The 20,096-nt window shown below is 40.3% G+C and overlaps 1 protein-coding gene across 1 annotated transcript in view; it reads left to right on the top strand.

Moving 5' to 3' along the window:
* Atp8b4 (ATPase phospholipid transporting 8B4 (putative)) overlaps positions 1-20,096 on the top strand; it is a 203,801-nt gene that overhangs the window by 163,744 nt on the left and 19,961 nt on the right.

The raw sequence follows: 20,096 nt of genomic DNA, 5'->3' as shown, positions 1-20,096 counted from the left end.
ACTATTTTACTAATAAAGAAAAGACACTTTTATACATCTGGCCCAGGACAGTATATTGAGTGTTGATGAGCTTTGAATCCAACCCACATTAAAAAAAAAAAAAAAAAAAACAAAAAACAAAAACAAAAAACCACGTGTAGCTGGAATTTTTTTTTTTATTTGTAGAATAACTCACTACCAGTTCTCACGTAACTTTTAGCTTTTATTGAAATGTTTTGGTATGATAACAGGTAAGCCCAATGAAGAGTTTTTAAAATGTATTTTTATTCTTTAAATTTTTCATACATGCCTATAATATGTTTGATCATACTACACCCACCTCACCCCAACTCCTTCCAGATCCATTCAAATCCAACCCCCCAATTTTATGTCTTAAAAAATTACAACCTGCCAAGTTCAGTTTGTGCATCCCATAAGGCCATGGGCACAGGGACGTTCACTGGCACATAGTCAACCTACCGGGGACTCCAACCTTAAAGAAAACGGGTTTCCCTCCACTATCAGCCACCCGTGATGAAAGGCTCCGCAGCCAGGTTGGTGTATCGCCAACACCTCTCCCGTGCAGGCTGGCATGGTGACTGGCCTGATCTTTGCAGGTCTCAAGCAAGCAATCATAGTCACTGTGTGCTCATGAGTGCAGGGCCTGTCATGTCCAGAGGGGACTGGTTTCTTATCTCCCTGGCACCTTCCTCCCCTGTCCTGACCTCTGGCTCTTATAAATCTTTCTACCACTTCTCCCTCAGTGGTGCATTGGGGAAATGGGGTACAATAGAGATGCCCAGTATATGGCCTGGCATTCCACATACACTCTGTACTTGGCTCAGTTGTGAGTTTCTGTTTTAACCACCACCCACTGCATAAAGAAACTTCTTTGATGTGGTCTAAAAGCTGTACTAATTGATGGGTACAGAGATATGGATTCAGAGGGCAATGTGATATTTTACATCAAGAAGTAGTTGATGCTCTGACATTGGAGATGTTTTGATATCATCCCACCAGCTAAAGTTCATCTACAGATAATGTTGATTATCATGTAAGTAGTTAGCAAATTCATATACAGTGTTCTATTTTATATCTACATGTAGATAATATTTAAACTTTAAAAATAATTTATTTCAAAATTCTTGGCTATTTCATTGTGTATATGATGTATTTTATTCATTTATATTTCCCATCACTCTTCCTTGGCCCTCTTCTTACTTCCACTGATCCCTTTCTTCTTCTCAACAAGTTGTTGTCCTATTTCCACGGAGAATGGATGAGTCTGGAAAGTATAAAGTGAGGTGATCCAAACTCAGAAAGACAAATCCTTTTAGAATTTTGATATTTTTAATTAACTTACAAAGTGGTAGATTTTCCTTATTGATTTTTCATGCATCCTTGATTGTGATTATGCCCACCCTGTTTCCCTCCCTGCCCTGTCCCTCCATTCCTGCATGAGCTTTTCTCTCCCGGTACTCGTGTTCCACTCTTCTGTCACACACGTGTGCTATGCTGTCCTATCCATCCTTGAAGTCCCTTTTCCTCCTGATTATAGCCCTAAGAACATGTACATAAAAATGAGAAGCTGGGATCCGCATATGAGAAGACGCATGAAGTGTTTGTCTTTCTGAGCAAGGGTTACTGCTTCACTCAGTATAATACTGTCTACTTCATTCATTTTCTGCTAGTTCATGATTTCGTTTTTCTTTACAGCTGAGTAAAATTCCATTATGTGTATGTCCCACAATTTCATTACCTGTTTATTAGTTGGTGGACATCTAAGATGGTTCAATTTCTTTGCTGTCATGACTAGAGCAGCAATGACCATGGAGGCACAAACCTTTCTGTAGTAGCATCTGGAGTCCTTTGGGTATATGCACAGGAGCGTTCTAGATGGGCCACATGGCAGTTCCCTTTTAGCTTGTTGAGAAGTCTCCACACTGATTTCCGTAGTGGCTGCACCAATTTACACTCTCCCAACAGTGTAGAAGAGTTCCCCTCCTTAACATTTTCTGTCCCTTGTTTTCTTGTTGATAGTTATTTTAACTGGGGCGTTGACTTGCATTTCCATGATGGCTAGGAATACTGAACACTTACAAATATATTTACTAGCTCTTTGCATTTGAGACTCCTCTGTTCAGTTCTGCAGCCCTTCTTAGAACTGGGTTGTTGGTTTTCTTAATGTTGGTTCTTGTATTCTATGTATAGCCCAGATAGATAGTAATCTTCTGTCATCTACATAGCTGGTGAAGTTCCTCCCATTCTGTAGGCGCCCTCACCAACATGATTGACAATTTCTCTTCCTGTACAGAACCTTTTAATTTCATGGGGTCCCATTTATCAACTGTTGGCTTCATTTCTGGAGACCGCAGAGTCCTATTCAGAGTCTTACCTGTGCCAATACCTTGAAGGGTTTCCCTACGTTTTCTGTTAGCAATTTTAGAATTTCAGGTCTTATGTTAAAGACATTGATAAATATCTGATTTTGTTCTTCAGCATGGGTACATCAAGCTCTCACTGCATCATTTGTTGAAGATGCTGTTTTTTTTCTTCAGTTTTGTCATCTCTGTCAAAATCAGGTGTCTATAGCTGTGTGGTTTCTATCCACATCTTCTGTTATGTTCTATTACCTACACATCTATTTTTGTGAAACTATAACTCGATAGCAGTTACGGTGATATCCACAGCTCTGTTTGTTTCCCTCAGGCCTGCCTTTGGCTGTCTGAGGTCTTCTGTGCTTCCATGTGAATTTGAAGATTCTGAAGGTTCTTTTTCCTATTTATGTAAAAAAATAGTGTTTGAATTTTGATGTGGTTTGTTTTGAATTTGTAGATAGTTTGTTGTAGATGTAACCATCTTTTTAAATAAGAAACACAGAGCCGATTCAGAGATGAAAGCCAAGAAGTCAGAGCAATAGCGAAGAGTGATAAAACATGCGCTGTCATCCAGAGCTACTTTTTTTTTTTTTTTTTTTATTCTTTCTTTTAAACACACATACTCGATCTTCTTACATCATTCTATGGTATTTGAATAAATGTGTTCTGTCTATTTGAATCACAGAATCCGCTAGTTCAGAGCTGGATAAGCGCCCACCACGTCATTCTGCTATGTTTATGATCTACTCCAGGCACTTTATTTTTAACATAAAAAAAAAATCAAAAAAAATACATTGTAGCATAGTTTTTTTTTTATACAATGAATTTTTTTTTTTTTTTTTTTTTTTTTTTTTTTTTTTTTTTTTTTTTTTTTTTTTTTTTTTTTTTTTTTTTTTTTTTTTTTTTTTTTTTTTTTTTTTTTTTTTTTTTTTTTTTCTTGTCATCATGACCAAAACATAAAAATGTTTTTCACTTACACTTCATACAGTGATCAAGAAAAAAAAAAAAAAAAAAAAAAAAAAAAAGAAAGTGCTATTTTTTTTCAGATTTTAGTCTTTCATGTAGTTAGAACCTCATCTTGTCCAGTTGACCTCCTCCACCGCCAGAATGTAGCTTGATCTTGGAGATTTTTTTTTTTTTTTTCTTTTATTTCTAATATTTTTTTTTTTTTTTTTTTTTTTTTTTTTTTTTTTTTTTTTTTTTTTTTTTTTTTTTTTTTTTTTTTTTTTTTTTTTTTTTTTTTTTTTTTTTTTTTTTTTTTTTTTTTTTTTTTTTTTTTTTTTTTTTTTTTTTTTTTTTTTTTTTTATTTTGTGTGTCTTATTATCAAGATACATTTCTTTTCAAGAAAGTTTTTTAATTCAGATTAGAAACTCCAGTGACTCCCAGTTTGTGGTTCAGGTTTTCTGGAGAGATTTTTTTTTTTTTTGTTGTTCCTCCTTTTAACTATTGAAAGTTTCCTTGAATTCTCTTTCTGCATGAAAATGAGTTCTCCTTTAACTTCTGCTGAACCTTTGCTTTGTTATTGCCTTAGCTTTACGGAGATGCTTGATTCTGTTTTGGTCTAATGTTGACCTTGGTGATGGTGTCTCTTACAGTCAAGGATGTTCAGGGCTAATGGAGTTCAGTCTTATTACTTCATCACATATCCATGGCACCTAATTTCCCCCTAGCAATATGCATAGTGTCATATAAAACAGATGTCATCACAGAACCCTCTTTGGGATGTTCTGGAATATCTCTGAAGCAACATTTTAAAAACCTGATATTGTATCGCTATTAATCCTAGGTCTGGTGATTTGAAATAAAGTGGGCAGAGCAAAATATGATGCTGAGAATGTTTCTTCCATGGAAAGCATTTGTTTATTCCTTTCTTCATTAACACTATCTCAAAGAATAGCCCCACTTTATTCAGCAACATTGTGATTTACATTTCAGTGCCTTTCCCCGTGCTTTTTAATGTGTTCTTTAGATTACAAAAATATTTGTACCTGAATGTGTCTTGACTCGTATATGACTGTGATTATAGTCTTTTGTATTTTTCTTGTTAAAATATAATTTATTTTGAGAGACCCCTCTGATTTATGTTCTTAAAGAATTTTATTTTTCTTCATAATATTCTGAACTATTGTTTTATTATAAATTATTTAACCATCCTGATTCTATAGACATTTAGATGTCATCATTTTCCTCTCCTTCAAGTCACTGAATATCACAAACTGCTAGAAGAATACTTGCTTACCATCTTGGGTAGAAAAAATAAAATAATGTAGACTATGTTCCTATCCAGTTAGAACTTTTCTCATTGGGGTTTAGATATCCATGTAAGTCTAAACAGAAAGATTATAATTGAAGTTAATACTAGTTCATAGGGAAGAAGAAATTTATGAGAAGCTAAGATCACCCCAGAGCTCTTTTAGTTTGCAAGGGAGGACATTTTAAGCACCAAGTAGAAATCTGAGTGCCTAATAGTCTGGTCACTTCAGGAATGTGTGGTCTGGTTCATATAAAGGTGTGAAACTGTCACATAAAAGGAAGAAATTCCTCCTGTCCTATGCTTTCCAAGTGGCCGCTGAATTCTCCTTCTAATTATTTTCAAACCTTTGAGAAAATTTAGTACAGTGGTTTCAGAATTTCTATGTTAAATTTAAATTAACCATTTGTGATAATCTTTTTTTATAGTTATGTACTTTTATTCTTGTTTTTGATTTAAAATTTATTTGAGAATTTCATGTATAAGTACTGAATTTACATAATTTCCAACCCTTCCCCTCTCCAAAACAACTTCCACTCCCCTCCAACTCTCTCTCAAATTCATGGTTTCTTCTTTGCTTATTGTTACACATGCACGCATGCACGCACGCACGCACGCACGCACGCACGCACAATCTTTTGAGTTCATTTAGTGTTGCTCCTATGTGTATTTGTTTATAGCTGACTACTTGGGACTGAATAACCAATTGGGGCCTCATCCCTGGAAAAGACTGGTTTTCTATCTCTCTGCAGTCATTACTTGTAACTCTTCATCTAAGGTGTGACCTTATGAGCTTTCTGCTATCCATGTTGGCATGACAGCTGGTGTTGTCATTGTGCTGGTCTTATTAAGATGTTGAGATTTCATATTGTTGAGATTTCGTGGGTGCAGCTCCCTGTCATATATACAGGACTGTGTGTCTCATAGCAGATGTCCTGGTCCTGTGGCTCTAACAATTTTCCACCCCCTTCTTCTATGTTTCCTGAGCCTTAGGTGTAGTGGTTTTGTTGTATATGTATCAGTTGGGATTGGGAACCCCATGATCAGTTGTTATCTGCATATTAAGCAGCTGTGGGTTTCTGGAATGGTCTCCACTGCTGCGAAAAGAAGATTCCTCAGTGAGAAGGGAGAGCTATACTTATCTGTGGGTAGAAGGCTATGTATTTAAAATGCAGTTAGGAATTATGCTGATTCAGTAAAGTGGGGCTAATGAGTTCTCCTCAAGGGTCTATGGCCTCTTCAGGCATGGAGAGTTGGTTAGCTTTACAATATCAGGCCTGCATGCATGAATTTCCTCCTACTGGGCAGACCTTAGGTCTGATTATATGGTTATTGGTTACTCCCAACATTTAAGTGCCACTGTTGTGTCCTTTGGTGTATCTCACCATCTGGCTATTGTTGTGGCTCATTGGCTCCACAGCTGCGTAGGACTGTTGATTGATTCCTTGACAGCTCCTGCAGAACCTTCAGATACTATGAGAGCTAGAACTCAGGGAGGAGACCTGAGGTCAGCTCCAGTTCAATTCCCTTGAGCCCTGTGTCTGAAGTGTGTCTCTACAATAGGGCCTTGTCTTCAAGTTCTGGAAGGCAACCCAGGGTAATGGCAATTGACTATATTGTTTTGGGAGTCTCTTTGACTCCCTTGACCCACAATTCTATGTGAGGTGCCCCATTCCTGGCACTTGTGCTTTTTGTTGGATTCCATTTAATATAAATTCATACAGAAATATTTTCTAAAACTGGCAGAATACAGAAAGGGATTTTTTCCTCACTGCTGCTGTGAGGAGCAGGCACCCTGTTCTACAGCTTGCATTTAACCACTGTAAAGATGTCCCCTACCCCCACACGCTGTGTGTGTTCTGTGTTTCAGGGGTACTGAGAACCGGCTGTGAGGGCCACTGGGAGGTAGGGCTGGAAAGGGCTTGATTAGTACCAGGCTTGTAACATGTTTTGGCTTCCTCTCTGAGTCCTGTTCTTCTAAGAACATTATGTTATAATGAGGCAATTCAAAGAAAACATGTTTGCAAGAGACATTAACCAGTCTACAGAGCCTGAGAATTTATGAATGGGGACAGTCTTGCCTCCCTTGAAACCATCTAGGTGGCTTTGGCCTCCAAAGCCATGTGCTGGTTGTGGAGCTTTCCTCAGCTCCTAAAACCCATCTGTCCTTTGAAGAGAGCTGGCTATTTGAGATCCTCTTACTTCCTGCCAGTGTTCTCTTAAGTGGCCCAACCTTCAAGGCTCCTTTTCTGTTCAGTCCTGGCAAGAGAAGACTTATAACATCATTCTCTTTTTTTTTTTTTTTTTTGTTCTACGTCCTCTTTGCTGCTTCTGATGTCCTTGTTTTTCCTCTGCTGCGTGTTTCCCTTGTGTTATGTGCCATTATTTATCCTTCTTTCAGTTGAAAAGGCATCTGGTTGTTTCCAGGTTTGGGCTCTTCACAACTGCGATATGAACATAGCTGGGGCAAGTGTCTTGTGGTATGCTTGGCAATTTCTTGGGTTATGCCCAGAAGTGGTATGTGGATTTGGGGAGAGGGCCCCAACTGGTAGGCTCTGAAGTTGAGACTTCGATTTTGGCTTGATCTGTTGGGAGGCTTAGGCGTGTAAAGGTCTGGGTCGTTGCATGAAGTTGGTGTTTGAAACGTGGGACTTTGCAGGGGCTTGGCTCAATCTGGAGAGGGGCTGGACCCTGCCTGTACTGAAGTCTATCAGGTCGTCAGACCTCGGGGGAGACTTGTCTGGAGGGGTGGGAATGGGGGTGGGCTGGGGGAAGGGGAGGGGGGCAGGAAGGGAAGAACAAGGAATCTTGTGGCTATTTGTGAATGAATAGTATTAAATAAATATTAAAATAAAGAGGCTTTGCAATTTTCAGCTTATTACTGATAACACATGGGATATGAAGTTCTGTTATGTTGTAACTGGCGACTCTCCTTTCCGTTTGTTTGTGAAGGCACTTCACTGGTTTGATTCGTTCTAGAACAGCGTGATTCCTATCGGTCATCTCATGGACTCTATTTAGTCGCTTTGTTATATTTTGTTTTTTATGGGGTTGAAGAGTAGACTTGATAGTTGATGGTATGTACCTCAATATGATGGAATATACTTAAGTGACGGATGGTGGTGGTGCGTGCTCATAATTACAGAGACGTAAATGTCTGGCTAGGATGGATTTTTAGTTTGTATAAATGTGAGACAGACTCGTGTATATTAGTAATCAGCTAAACTATTTGTAACACTCTTACTCTTATATTTATCTCAGACAGACTTCAAGGCCTTTATGTTGGAACTTCTAGGATATTATTGTTTTTCATAAAACTGGATAGTATATTTTTGGAGTACCATTGCGCTCTTTCGCATCTGACTCTTGCACGGAGCACTCGCTCCTTTCACTAATTATACCTCATGTGCTAGGTAACTGTTGCACATCTTATACTTACTATTGCTCTCTAAGAGTATATTCTAAATAGGATTTACATTCTTGTTTGAGAGAAGAGGTAAAATCGCAAATAATACTAGTTAGTTATAGAAGGCTTACAAACTAGTTGCTCACCCTAAATCGCGCCGGAGCCGCCAGAATGTGATAGGATACATTGAGCAGAGCAAATTAGAAGCGCGCAAACACGCCGATGTCTGGCGCTATAAAGCTGCTCCGTCGGGCATTCCCAGCTGACAGCCAGCTTTGCAAAAAGGAGCCATCGCTTGCCTCTTGGAAAATTGTGCGTTTGATAATGGTAATCCAACCCAGAGTGCACATCTAAGCAGATGGTGCTACTATTGAGAACATGCTTAACAGTAAGATCTGCTATCTCTTTACAGCCTTAGGTTTGCATATTTTAAGTAATCCAGCTTCTTGGTAGGTTTGCTGGGATGCATTCTTCTCTGCTTGCGTGTCCCATGTTCGTCAATGTACATATGATGATACCAGGACCCCCATGCATGCTGCCACAGTCTTCTTTTCCGTTCATATGTATATCAGTTGCGCTGGTTCTTTGCACGTCATTCACCGCTTTGACTCTTACAGTCTTTCTATCTCTGCATCTACAACAGACCCTTGAGGGAGCAGTTGGGCATGTAAAACATTTTCCATTTAAGGTGTCGAGCTGGCGGCTGAATAGTTCTACGGCTCGCGCTGATTCCTCCTGCTCCGTGCGCTAAGTGTGTGCTATATGATTGTGAATTGGTCCACTCTATGGGCTATGTGTAGTCCGCCATGTGCACTGCATAAAGGGTGTTGTGAGAGCTTGTTATGCACTACTTTCTATGACTTATTTAAATTATTAAGGTCTCACGATCTGTCACGCAGGTAGATCATTTTTGTTGCTCTGTTCCTTTAGCAGAATAAGAATACAGGTTTCCGATCCTATGGTCTGAATAGGTGCTAATTTTCTGTGTGATAGGCTCTTGGTTTGCCTGAGACGTTACGGTGTACGGGCGTCTTCATCTCTATTAAAATGGGCCGTAAATACACTTTTAAAAAGTAGTTGTAGTTTTATAATTCCTCCGTCGGGGATGCGTTAATGAGTTCGTCGGCCAAGAGCAATAATCCATGTCGCGATTATAGCAGTTGCAGGTTGTTAGAGAGCTTATGGTCGATGTTATGAGTACTTTGCTGCGTGCTTAGTAGGCGCATGCTGAGTACCTTCAACGACACTTGATCGCAGATCGCTCTTTGGTCAGTGGGCGAAGACGACAAGCTATGGCTGTAGGGGGAGCGGCAACCAGCGTTATGGAGCTGCGTTGTATCAAAGTTATAATGTTGAGTGCTTGTGTTTTTCTAGAATGGGACATTACAAATACAGAGTTAGTTGTGCAGAAGCGTGTAAACTAATTGTGTTCTCTTTGCAGATCTTAGAGGTTGGCGTGTATGTTTGTTTGGCGGGTTGGGTTGTCGCATTGGATACTCCTTTTGAACATGACTCAACAGAAATGTACCCGTGCTTTTTCTAGAGCTAACGCTGAGTGTTTGTGTTTGGAGCTCGACTTGCATATGGGCAGTAGTAAGGTGGGAAAAGATTTTTTTTTTATAACTACCTTGTCTCAGTATTATCGCGTACAGAAAATTGAGTGTACATTTTTTGTTATGCATATAACAGAATCTATAGATCTCATCATCGATAGCTAGTATGGATAGATGTTTTACTGAGCTCTGTCTTAGTCAGGTTGATGAGTCTCTTAGTCCTATAAGGACATAAGATGGAGGAGATACCTGGCACAGAAGAAATTGGGTTGTGGGTCCAACAGGTGCGACAGACTTGTCTCTTGTGTTGGATAAAGGGGAAAGTTCATTTTATTGGCCGAGCGATATTGAGATGAGAAGCTACGCAGTGATCTTCTTGAAATCAGTAGCAGAGAAGAATGGGTGGAGCGGAGGTCAGAAAGAAGAACAGGAAGTATGGAGGAAGCCTAGAGAGAAGAGAGATTGAGGAGTTAGAAAGCATAGAGGGAAAGAGGAGGAGAGAAGAAGATAGAGAGCTAGCCCAATGGGCGAGATAGGGCTAGGATTGCTGCTGTTAACATATGATAATATCAAACAGCTCTACAAAGATGAGGTTGTCATCATAACCTGCTGTTTAACTTTCGTATCCTTCTCACAATATTAAAGGTTATTAGGTTATTTAGATTTGATCTTCACGTAGTGATACAGATAATGAACTAGAGTGTTTAGATCTGAGACTGCAATACGACTATTTAAATTAGCTGATATGACTCAGAGGGTAAGCATGCCCGATTTACGCTTATATTTGGCACAGCTTTAGCTTATGAATCATCGCCACCACACAAAATAGGTTTCATATGGTTGTTCATCAGGCCTTTAGTATTAGTTTGTTCCTTCCCAGACTCCCCTCATTTACTCTTCTCTTTCCCATTTCCCCCCCATTCTAGTTTCCTCTTTAATTTCTTCAACAACACTATAGTTCTATTTCCCCTCTTTGGAAGATCGTCTCCTCCACTTGCTCCGTTACTAGAACATAACCTCTGTGTCATTCAGATTTCAGCAAACACATCAAATGTTTAAATACTGACATCCCATTAAAGAAAAGCACAATAATATCTAAAGAATTTATCCCTTGGCATGTTGTGTCTGGGAGGAGGGGCCAATGCTCACCAACGGAGTAATCATAGTCACAGGGAAAGGATGACATAAATGTAGTATCGGTGGACGCCGCTGGTTATATTTTCCGGTCCTGAATCCAGTGGTTAGTGGTATTTTTTCAGTTTTTTCTTTCTTCATGTTTTCTCGTGTGCTGTTCAGCTTTGGCCTTTTGGAGTTGAGTCTCTTTGTTATTTTTTCTCTATCTAAAATTTCTCTAACTGATTCTTACATTGGCACATGGGGCTTTCTTTGAAGTAGGGTTACAGTGAGTACACAAGTGAGACTAGTAACTAAGATGATTTTTTTGACATAAGCTGTATATTAGTTAGCGAGTTAATTTCTCAACATGCGGTTCAATGAATAACTCGAGTATACTTGAGAATTAGTCATATTCACTTTGTTTGAGGATCAGCTCTGCAGATTGATGGAATTCTGTTGTGACAATACAGCAAAGCCACATGACTGTTACATACGAGGGCTTATTGGCTGCAGTGCATAATTTGCACAGATGCCCGTCTGATTATTGTCTAGTATGATGACAGTTTTGTTGGTATATATTATGTCGTAAAAGATGCTTTGTATATGCATATCTTCGTCGATCTCTCCAAGTTACCTCTGGCGTTTCGGTGATCAAGTTGAGCATCAGCAATTTGTAATGCCTTATGTTTATAAATAACAAACTTCAAAGTGATTAAATTCATCACGGTAGTACTAGGTTTGCTTGCACGGATTTCACATCTCCTACAAAGAAGTGCTAATAGGTGAACGATATTTAGCCTTAATCGTCATCTTCATTTAGGCTTCTTTACGCGAGATGAGATGGCATCATAAGTTACAATCGTGAAAAATGTTCTTCTGATAAGTGTATTGTGGTTCTTTTCACTACCTGGGTGGTGCTCATAGAATAATTGCTTTTCCACTTGTCTCGTGGGTTGACTTACTCGATCTACGGTAACACAAATATATCAGGGGTGATCCATTACATTAATTGCTATACACCATAATAAGTCTTACGGACCCATACATTACTGACCTCATATAGCCCCGCTATAATGTATTACGATCAACGCTAGCAATTATAGATGGTACATTGTAGACCGAGCTTCTTGTAGAGCTCTACGAATTCTTACGAGTTTCGTATTCATGTCAATAAACAACTGAAGCCACGAAACGGGCCCCCGTATTGGGGTTAACATGGAAGATCAGAGAAGCAAACAAGGCCCACAGCCACCTCAGCCTTGCCAAGTTCGCTAAGCTGTTGCTCCCTGTTTTCTCCTCGAGAACTTTTGCGAGGCTCTGAATGTGTCATCTCTGAAATGATCCACTCTCAAGTTCTAGAGAGAATTCCGAGCTGACCTCTTGGTCTCTAAACCACAGCTAAAAGCTTTACTCGGCTTTGTAGCTAGGTCCCCATTTCGTCATGATGCACTATATAATACCTTTCTGCTTTCTTGCCATCAATTCTTTGGGATTAAAGGCTCTGTTACCACCTGACTGTTTCCAGTGGTGGCTTTGAGATACGAGATGAATAAGTCCAGTAGAAGGATGTGCTTCTGCGGCTTCTAGGTAGATTGCTAGATTTATGTGTGAGTGGCACCATGTTATACTTGGTGGTACTGTCTGAGGTGATTAGTGTGCGCGTATAGTGCGTGATATAATACGCGACCAGCGACTAGATCTTGTAGGTTTTGATTGCGTGACCACTGAATATTTTTTGGGGAATGCGACTATATCATAGCACGATAAGCACGGGTGACACTTATCTGAGAGTGTTAAGGCAAAAGGCCTTGACTCACGACAAGGGCAGACAGACGTATTAATTTATGTTTCGAGGGGCCAGATTAACGCGCATCACATAGAAGAGTAGCTGGTGGTGATGGAGAGTGGTAGTGTGGAATTAATAAGCTACAAACTTGAGAGAATTGTTGAGTCTGCAGCAGGGATAGACAGTGCCTCCTAATATTTCTAAATTGAATATACCCAAATCAATATATGTAGAGACGTATTTTTTCTTATCTTACTTTTCTATCGCTCTCTCATTTTTTTTATTCTTTCTCTCATTTTAATTTTGGTTCTTTCTATTCGTGAAGAAGAGGGATTTCTTGGTTTTAAAGAACTAACGGAAAATTATCATCATAATCGCAATTGAAGTCTGGCACTTTGGCACAGCTTAGGATGGTATTGAAGCTCTATCTCCTACTTAGGACCCTTGACCCCTTTCGCCTGTTTTTGTGGGTTCGGACGGGTTGTTGGTGGTTATTTACCGCTCTTCGGGCGCGGTCGCATTGTTTTTGGCGGTTAGATGTTATGGGAGAGTTCCTTATTTTGTTTGCCAATGTGCTTTGATACATTTTTAATAATAAAATGTCTCTGGCCCGCCACTTCTTAGGGGTGATAAAAATTTTCTCTCCGCCTAGTTTTATGTATTTTTCTGTACAATTTTTCCTGAATTGTCATATCACTTGGTTTTCATTGCTCTGGTATAATATTACGCACGAGATTCTTCCAATTATGTGTATTGACTTTTGATAATTTTTAATCTTAATGAAATTAATCTATTTTTCTGACTACTCACTAGAGATTCTGATTATTTGAACATTTCGATTATGGCCTTATCCGCTTGTATAATCCTGATAACCGAAGAATATATGAGTCTATCGGTTTTAAATTTTCTTTATAGTAAGATTTTTTATAACTTAAGTTATAAACATGCTACTAAAGTGTGGCTTCCTTGCATCGCTCATAGGATTCTTTTAATATGAGAGACAAAGGCACTACCTGCACAGACCTTTATTGCCTAATGTTTATATCCTAGTCAACGCGCTGAAGTTTACGTATAAAATTTGGGTTTTAAGATACTTGTTTTAGAATGTTTGCTCATAAGAAATGAGTGTGAATTTTTTATCTCTATTTTATGGTATATCCAGAGTCAAAATTCTTTAGTAGGCAACCATCGACTTTTTGTATACATTATTCATGCTTTGTACTTCAGTCCATACACATGTGTTTGGATATTGTCAGTATGCTTAGTGGATTAGAGTTTAGCACTTGTATAACAGCTGCGTAATACTATGGGAGGCCTGATATGTTGTTGTTTACGACGTGTTTTATGTCTTTGATCTAATGTCCATAACCTCAATTGTAAGATGCTTTCATGTGCGTAGACTGCTGTCTCGCGGATCACGGAAATCTCGATTGGACTCGCGAAAATCTAGTCATGGAGGAGTGCTATCTTCTTTTCCATGGCTTGATCAGCCTGTTTGCTTCTCATGTCATTCAGGACCACTTGCACAGATGTGGTAGTGCCCACTGTGAGGTGGGCCCTCCCCTATAAATCATACATTAATAAAATACCTCAAACAGTTATCTAGAGGCCACATGGTAGGAGCAGTTTCTCATTTGAGGTTCCCTTTTCCAAAGTGACTCCATTATTTGTCAAGTTGATGTAATACTAGCCAGCACAATTGACTCTCTCTAGATTTGACACACAAACACATGAATTTTCAACTAGAACTTTTAATTTTTCATTTATCATCAAGATGGCATGTTAATATCACAAAATAAGTATTCTAAGTTTTAAAAGTCCTATAGTCTTTAAAAATTCAAACATTTTAGAAGTTCTGTTCCATTAAATATCCAAAATCTCTAAAATAATCTGAATTCTCTTAAACTTCAAAGTCACTGTAGAAGTTCTAAATGTCTTTAAAATTAAGTCTTTCAACTATGGGTTCCTGTAACATGAAAAATAAGTTAAATGTTTTCTTTCTCCAAGAAGGAAGAACCAGGACACCAAGTAAGTCAGTGTGGGGTTAGGGAGAAACCTGGAGCTAGGGAAATCCTGAGGATGTTACTGGATCCTAGCGGGTGAGAAGGCATGGTGTCAATGACACAGAAACTGGGAGTCAGTTGAAGGCAAACAATAAATGTATTTATTTAATAACAGGGAAGGCCTTATATACCCTCGTCCCAGCACCCAGTCTGTGTCATCCTTCATTGGCTGGTCATGATCAGGAACTCTGACGTCTATCAGGAACTCTGACAGTGACTAGGAACTCTGACAGTGCCTGTTGCTGGGCCTGCAGGCAGACTCCAGGTTGGCTCATAAGGAGTAAGTTATGTGAATGCCTTAGCAACTAGTCTGAGCCAATTTCCTCAACCCTATGGGCCTGTCCTACTATAGGAACCCACAAGGGTGTGCCCGGTTAAGACTCCTAGCAATGGTGGAGAGGACTGTGTTGGTCTTGGAAACAAACTCAGGTCACCAGGTTGAAGGGCAAGCATCTTCACCTGCAGAGACATCTTGACGGCTCCCAATGTGCATGTCTTGTGGAAGGAAGACCCTTTGCTCTGGCAGGGAGTTTAGGGTAAGGAGTGTAAACCTTTATTTTACAAAGGAAAAACCTGAGTCCTTCAAGAGCTGGGAGTTAGTGGTGAGTGTGGTCAGGAGTGTGACTCTTGACCCTTTAGTTCTCTGTCTACTCTGCTCATACAAGCTTCCCCAGGGGAACTGCCTTCCTTCTAGAATCATCTGGAAGCTTGAGCCTGCCTTCTGTCAACAGATACTCCAACTGAGCTGCCACTGAGGGACAAATAAACATAACCTGTCCTGATGAGATCTCAAGCTGGATTTCTAGTCTAGCAAGGTTTGGATAAAGGTTAGATCATGGCTCTTTCTGCAGGGCATGCCTTACCCTGACATACTGTTGTAGCATACATGGTTTTCCTTGAGGTTTTTTTTTTTTTTTTTTTTTTTTTTTTTGTGTGTGTGTGTGTGTGTGTGTGTATGTGCATGCATGCTCATGTGTATTGTTAATATCTGTAACTAATTTAAAAAGCACCCAGTCCTTTAGGGGCTTTAATAAAGATGAGTTGTTCCCTCCAAAAATTGCTGAGGCCCAGTTTAGGAGATTCACATTTGAAAAACTGTGTAAATGTTGGCACAGGGCACTTGAGATGATATTATCTGATGACAATTTATCATTGTCAGGGAGATACAGAGATGTGTATCTTAAAAAAAATTCCATGTAATATGGAAGCAATTATCTTGTCAAGGCTGGAAAAGTTTTGTCAAATAATACAAGAAAATATACAGTGAAATTTTGGAAAGTCATGTGAAAGAGTGAGACTAACCTCGAGGCCAATGGCGTCATGGGTTTTGATACTTGAAGCCTGTTTCTACAAGGCAGGGGAGTTCCTCTGCCTTTGCCTTCCAGATGTGCCCTATGGAAACCTGGGCCAGGCTGATGTTCAGGGTTGGCCCTTCTACTGGATTTTACTAGCGAGTCCCTGCTAATTATGCAGACCAACAACCAAAGAACTAAAGCACGACACCTCCTATTTTTTTCCCAGTGTGTTTTCTTTAAGAGGCGAATGTTTTTGAGGGCTGAAAGAAATTATACTGTTTTTCTCTGCAATACACAGCAAGCACATTTCCAAAGAGGTATCTTAGGCTGTTGTTTTCTTTCTTTCTTTCTTTCTTTCTTTCTTTCTTTCTTTCTTTCTTTCTTTCTTTCTTTCTTTCTTTCTTTCTTTCTTCCTTCCTTCCTTCCTTCCTTCCTTTCTTTCTTCCTTTCTTTCTTTTTTCTTTCTTTTTTCTTTCTTTCCTTCCCTCCCTCCCTCCCTCCCTCCCTCCCTCCCTCCCTCCCTCCCTCCCTTCTCTCTTTCTTTCTTTCTTTCTTTCTTTCTTTCTTTCTTTCTTTCTTTCTTTCTTTCTTTCTTTCTTTCTTTTCAATGCTGGTGGTGCCTGCTCCTCAAACCCAGGACCTTGTTCATTTCATGCTAGGCAAGCACTGTGTTCCCAAACCAACCCCTTTTATGACATTGTTTGTACTCACCACATGCTAGACTTTGAGTTAGGCTCTTGGGCTCCTGGATGAGTAAGTCTCCAGGAGCTGACAGGTTGATAGGATAGGGCTTGGAAGCAGCATGTAAGTAATTACAGGTCAGTGTCATGAAGCACTGAGATGTGGTGAGTCATGGTACTAACAAGTGGCCTGGAATCCATCCCTGGAATGAGCACGTTGGAGAAAGGCTGCTGTGGCTTTTCTGCTTTTGAACGCCCTTGGCTTCCAAATTGCTTCAAGCTGGTGCCCATTACCTGGGAAAGTGGGTCCCGAGGTGAATGGTATAATAATTCACTACAAGGAATGGGAGTGGACTAGCTCAGAAAGGCATCCTAAAAGACCTGCCACCTACACCACATTGATTCCTCAGGATCAATCAAAGCTAAGCAGGCTGGAGTCAGAGGACAGGTACCCCAGCTGTGGGGCTGTAGGAAGAGGGACAGATGAGGAGTGAGTACTGGCTGGGTAGAGGTACAGCCATTGAACAAGATGATAGCATGAATTTGATGAACAATTTGGTCATGAGAACTGCTGGATAGAGGGAGGACTCTCCAATTTCCTCTTCCCAAATGACTCTGGCTTGTGTCAAGCCGATGTAAAACTAACCAGCACAGATAGACAGAGACTAAAAAAAAATCTCCTTCCTGTTGTGTGAGACACAGCACAGGTGTTCACTCTCCCAAGATATGGAACTCATAATGGATCGAAGTAACAACTGCAGTAATGTCCACCTTGGTAAACCAATGAGTTTTCACTGGGGTTACCAGCGGGAGTGTGGGTGAGGAGTTACAGGATCAGAGATGACAGAAAGACATGACCACAAAGCCACATGGTGGCCCTCATGAAAGCAGTGACCCCGGAGCACTCTGAACAGCTTGAAGGCAGCGTGAATGGTTTAAGTCTCTCTGCTCTGCTCAGATAGTCAGTCTCCTCTTACTTCTGTAGCTTTTTCCTCCTTTTATAAAGCTGGAGCAGGCAGAGGGGGTCTTCCAGAATCTTCCAAGTTTATGCCTTTTCAGACGTGGTAACCTTTTGTTTATCTTTTGAGTTTCACGTGGCCCCTCCTGGAGAGGATGTTTCCATCGGTAGGAAACGGCCTCACACACTTCCTCACTCATTTACCAGCCCTTCCCCCTCCCCGTTCACCCTTCAGATCTAGTTGAAGACACTAATGCTCTGGTGCCTTTCTCTGACCACAGAATCTAATCATGCTCAACATGTCTCCAAGTCAAATAACACTGCCAGTGTCTGTGTTAGTCAAGTTAAATAGAGCTCTCCAGAGCACTGTTGGTTGGGATTTGGCCTTGGACGAACGGCTTCCATTTTTTCTTTAACAAATCTATCCTCATTTCCAAAGTAAATGATACTGCTAAGACACACCACACTTCAAATTCAGATTTAACATCTGAAGAAACCAGAACATTTTCTCTTCAAGATGCTTTACATCTGCAGGACATAATTGGAAGGATCATCTTGCTCATGTAACCAATACAACCCACTTTACTGCCTCTGACTCATTTGAGTCTAAAGTTCTCTAATGCTTTAGCACTTCCTCACAAAGAAATTGGGTTTCTGGATATATGTAAAATCTGAGAGGTTGACCCAGGGCCCTTTGTCTTTGGTTGAAAGCACCGTTGGAGATTCCTCAGTTACTACCACAGCATCATGGCCCTTCAGTTTGTTCTCAGCTTAGTATCAACCTCCAATGCTTACCGCTGGTTACCACACAATAACCTTGTCTTTAGGGCCTTATTGATGTACTTACTATTTATTTATTGAGACAGTGTTTTACTATGTTCCCTCAGTTGATCTCAAACTTGGTCTCCCTCTCACCCCTACCTCGGCCCTCCAAGTGCTGGTACTGTAAAGGATCATCACTGTGCCTGGCTGCTCCACCTTAGCTCTTGTCATCTATCATCTCCCTTATTGGTAACTCTGAGTTATTCAGTGGCAGGTGTGCTGTTTGCTGGGCATAGGGATGCTTTTTTGCCTAAGGTATGCTTCACCAGATCTTCCTGGATCATGAGAGTGTGCCTGTGCTAGGGATCTGCTCATTCAGTTCCCTCCCTCCTTTCTTCCCTCCCCTCCCTTCCCCTCCCCTCCCTCCTTCCTTCCCTTCCCTCCCCTCCCCTTCCTCCCTCCCTTCCTTCCTCCCTTCCTTCATTCCTTTTCCCAATGTCACTTCTCAGTGAGGTCATCTTCAATCACATTGTTACAGTGATAACCCTCTCACATCCCTGTCTCCGTTCCTCCCTGGTAATTATTGTATTCTAATTTACTCACTCACTCACTCACTCACTCACTCACTCACTTCCTCACTCACTTCCTCTTTCAAAACTTGACCTTTTATTGTGTCTTCCCTTTGCCATTACAATGTAAATTTTTTGATCAATTCCCATGTGAGTGACCATGTTGAATTATTACTGCGCAGGATCTAGAATTTGATGTGTATTGATTTCTCAATACATATTGAATTACAAATGAGTGAATGCTATGAAGGTGGTAGGATAGTCATTGGTTAGGAGCCAGATATCCATATTTTAATGTTTACATAGTCCTATAATAAGAAACTCTTGAAGATTTCCTTTCTGCCTCTCTGTGCCATCAACAAAATGGGCATACAATTCCTAGTCTACTGGTAGGACTTGTGCAAAGATTTTGTTTGCTGGGCTTTTGAAAACAGGGTCTTTTCTAGGCCAGGCTGACCTCCAACTCACTATGTAGTTAAGTATGACTTAGAATTGTCAGGCCCTGCTTCCACCTCCTGGGTGCTGTGATCGCAGGTTTGTATCTCTACTCTGGCTTATATAGTGCTGAATATCAAATCCAAGGCACCATGAATGTTATGCAAGCACCCCACAGACTGAGCTGCATTGCCAACCCCCTATGCAAGTCTGTCTTAGGCACCCTCTTCTGTGCATGTGAGGGGATGCTTTTATTGTTTTGTTAAATCCAGTGCAGTGAGTCCTGGGATTTGTGCTCACTTTGCTATAAGCCACTCCCAAGAAAAGATTTGAATATAGTGTAGGTAGGGGTAATATAGTGTAGGCTCATTTCTGTGTTTCTTTGGGAATACTTTAGTGTATTCTTTGAATATCACTTAGATCATGCATTTGAACTTGTAATAAGCTATTAAAAACTTGGAGAGCACAATAGTAACCCACTACAAGGGTCTGGTGTCTCACATTTGTCTGGTGGTGAGTGTTGATTTGGTATGCTGCATGCATTAGTTCATCTCACCCCCCGCTGACACACGGTGAGGAGGGTATGATGTCCCTTCAGAGATGAAATAGAGTTGAGCATAGTGATGCATGCCTGCAATCCCAACATGTGGAGGAGAGCTTCACGTCTGAGGCCAGCATGGGCTACCTAGTGACCAATGCCCATCCTTAAAAGCACTGAGAAACAAATCAAGCAAAAAACAAAACAAACAAACAAAAAACACCTAGAGAAGCTGGCACCCCAAAAATCCAACAGCCCCTCAAAGAGGACCTGGGGAGGGCTCATGTCTTTGCCTTGAATCTGAGTTCCTTAGCTCTGACAAACAT

This window comes from Peromyscus leucopus, chromosome 4, assembly GCF_004664715.2.
Source record: "Peromyscus leucopus breed LL Stock chromosome 4, UCI_PerLeu_2.1, whole genome shotgun sequence".
In the NCBI taxonomy this organism is placed as follows: domain Eukaryota; kingdom Metazoa; phylum Chordata; class Mammalia; order Rodentia; family Cricetidae; genus Peromyscus; species Peromyscus leucopus.
Note: the sequence above shows the minus strand (reverse complement) of the source record. Positions and strands in the feature narration are given on the sequence as shown.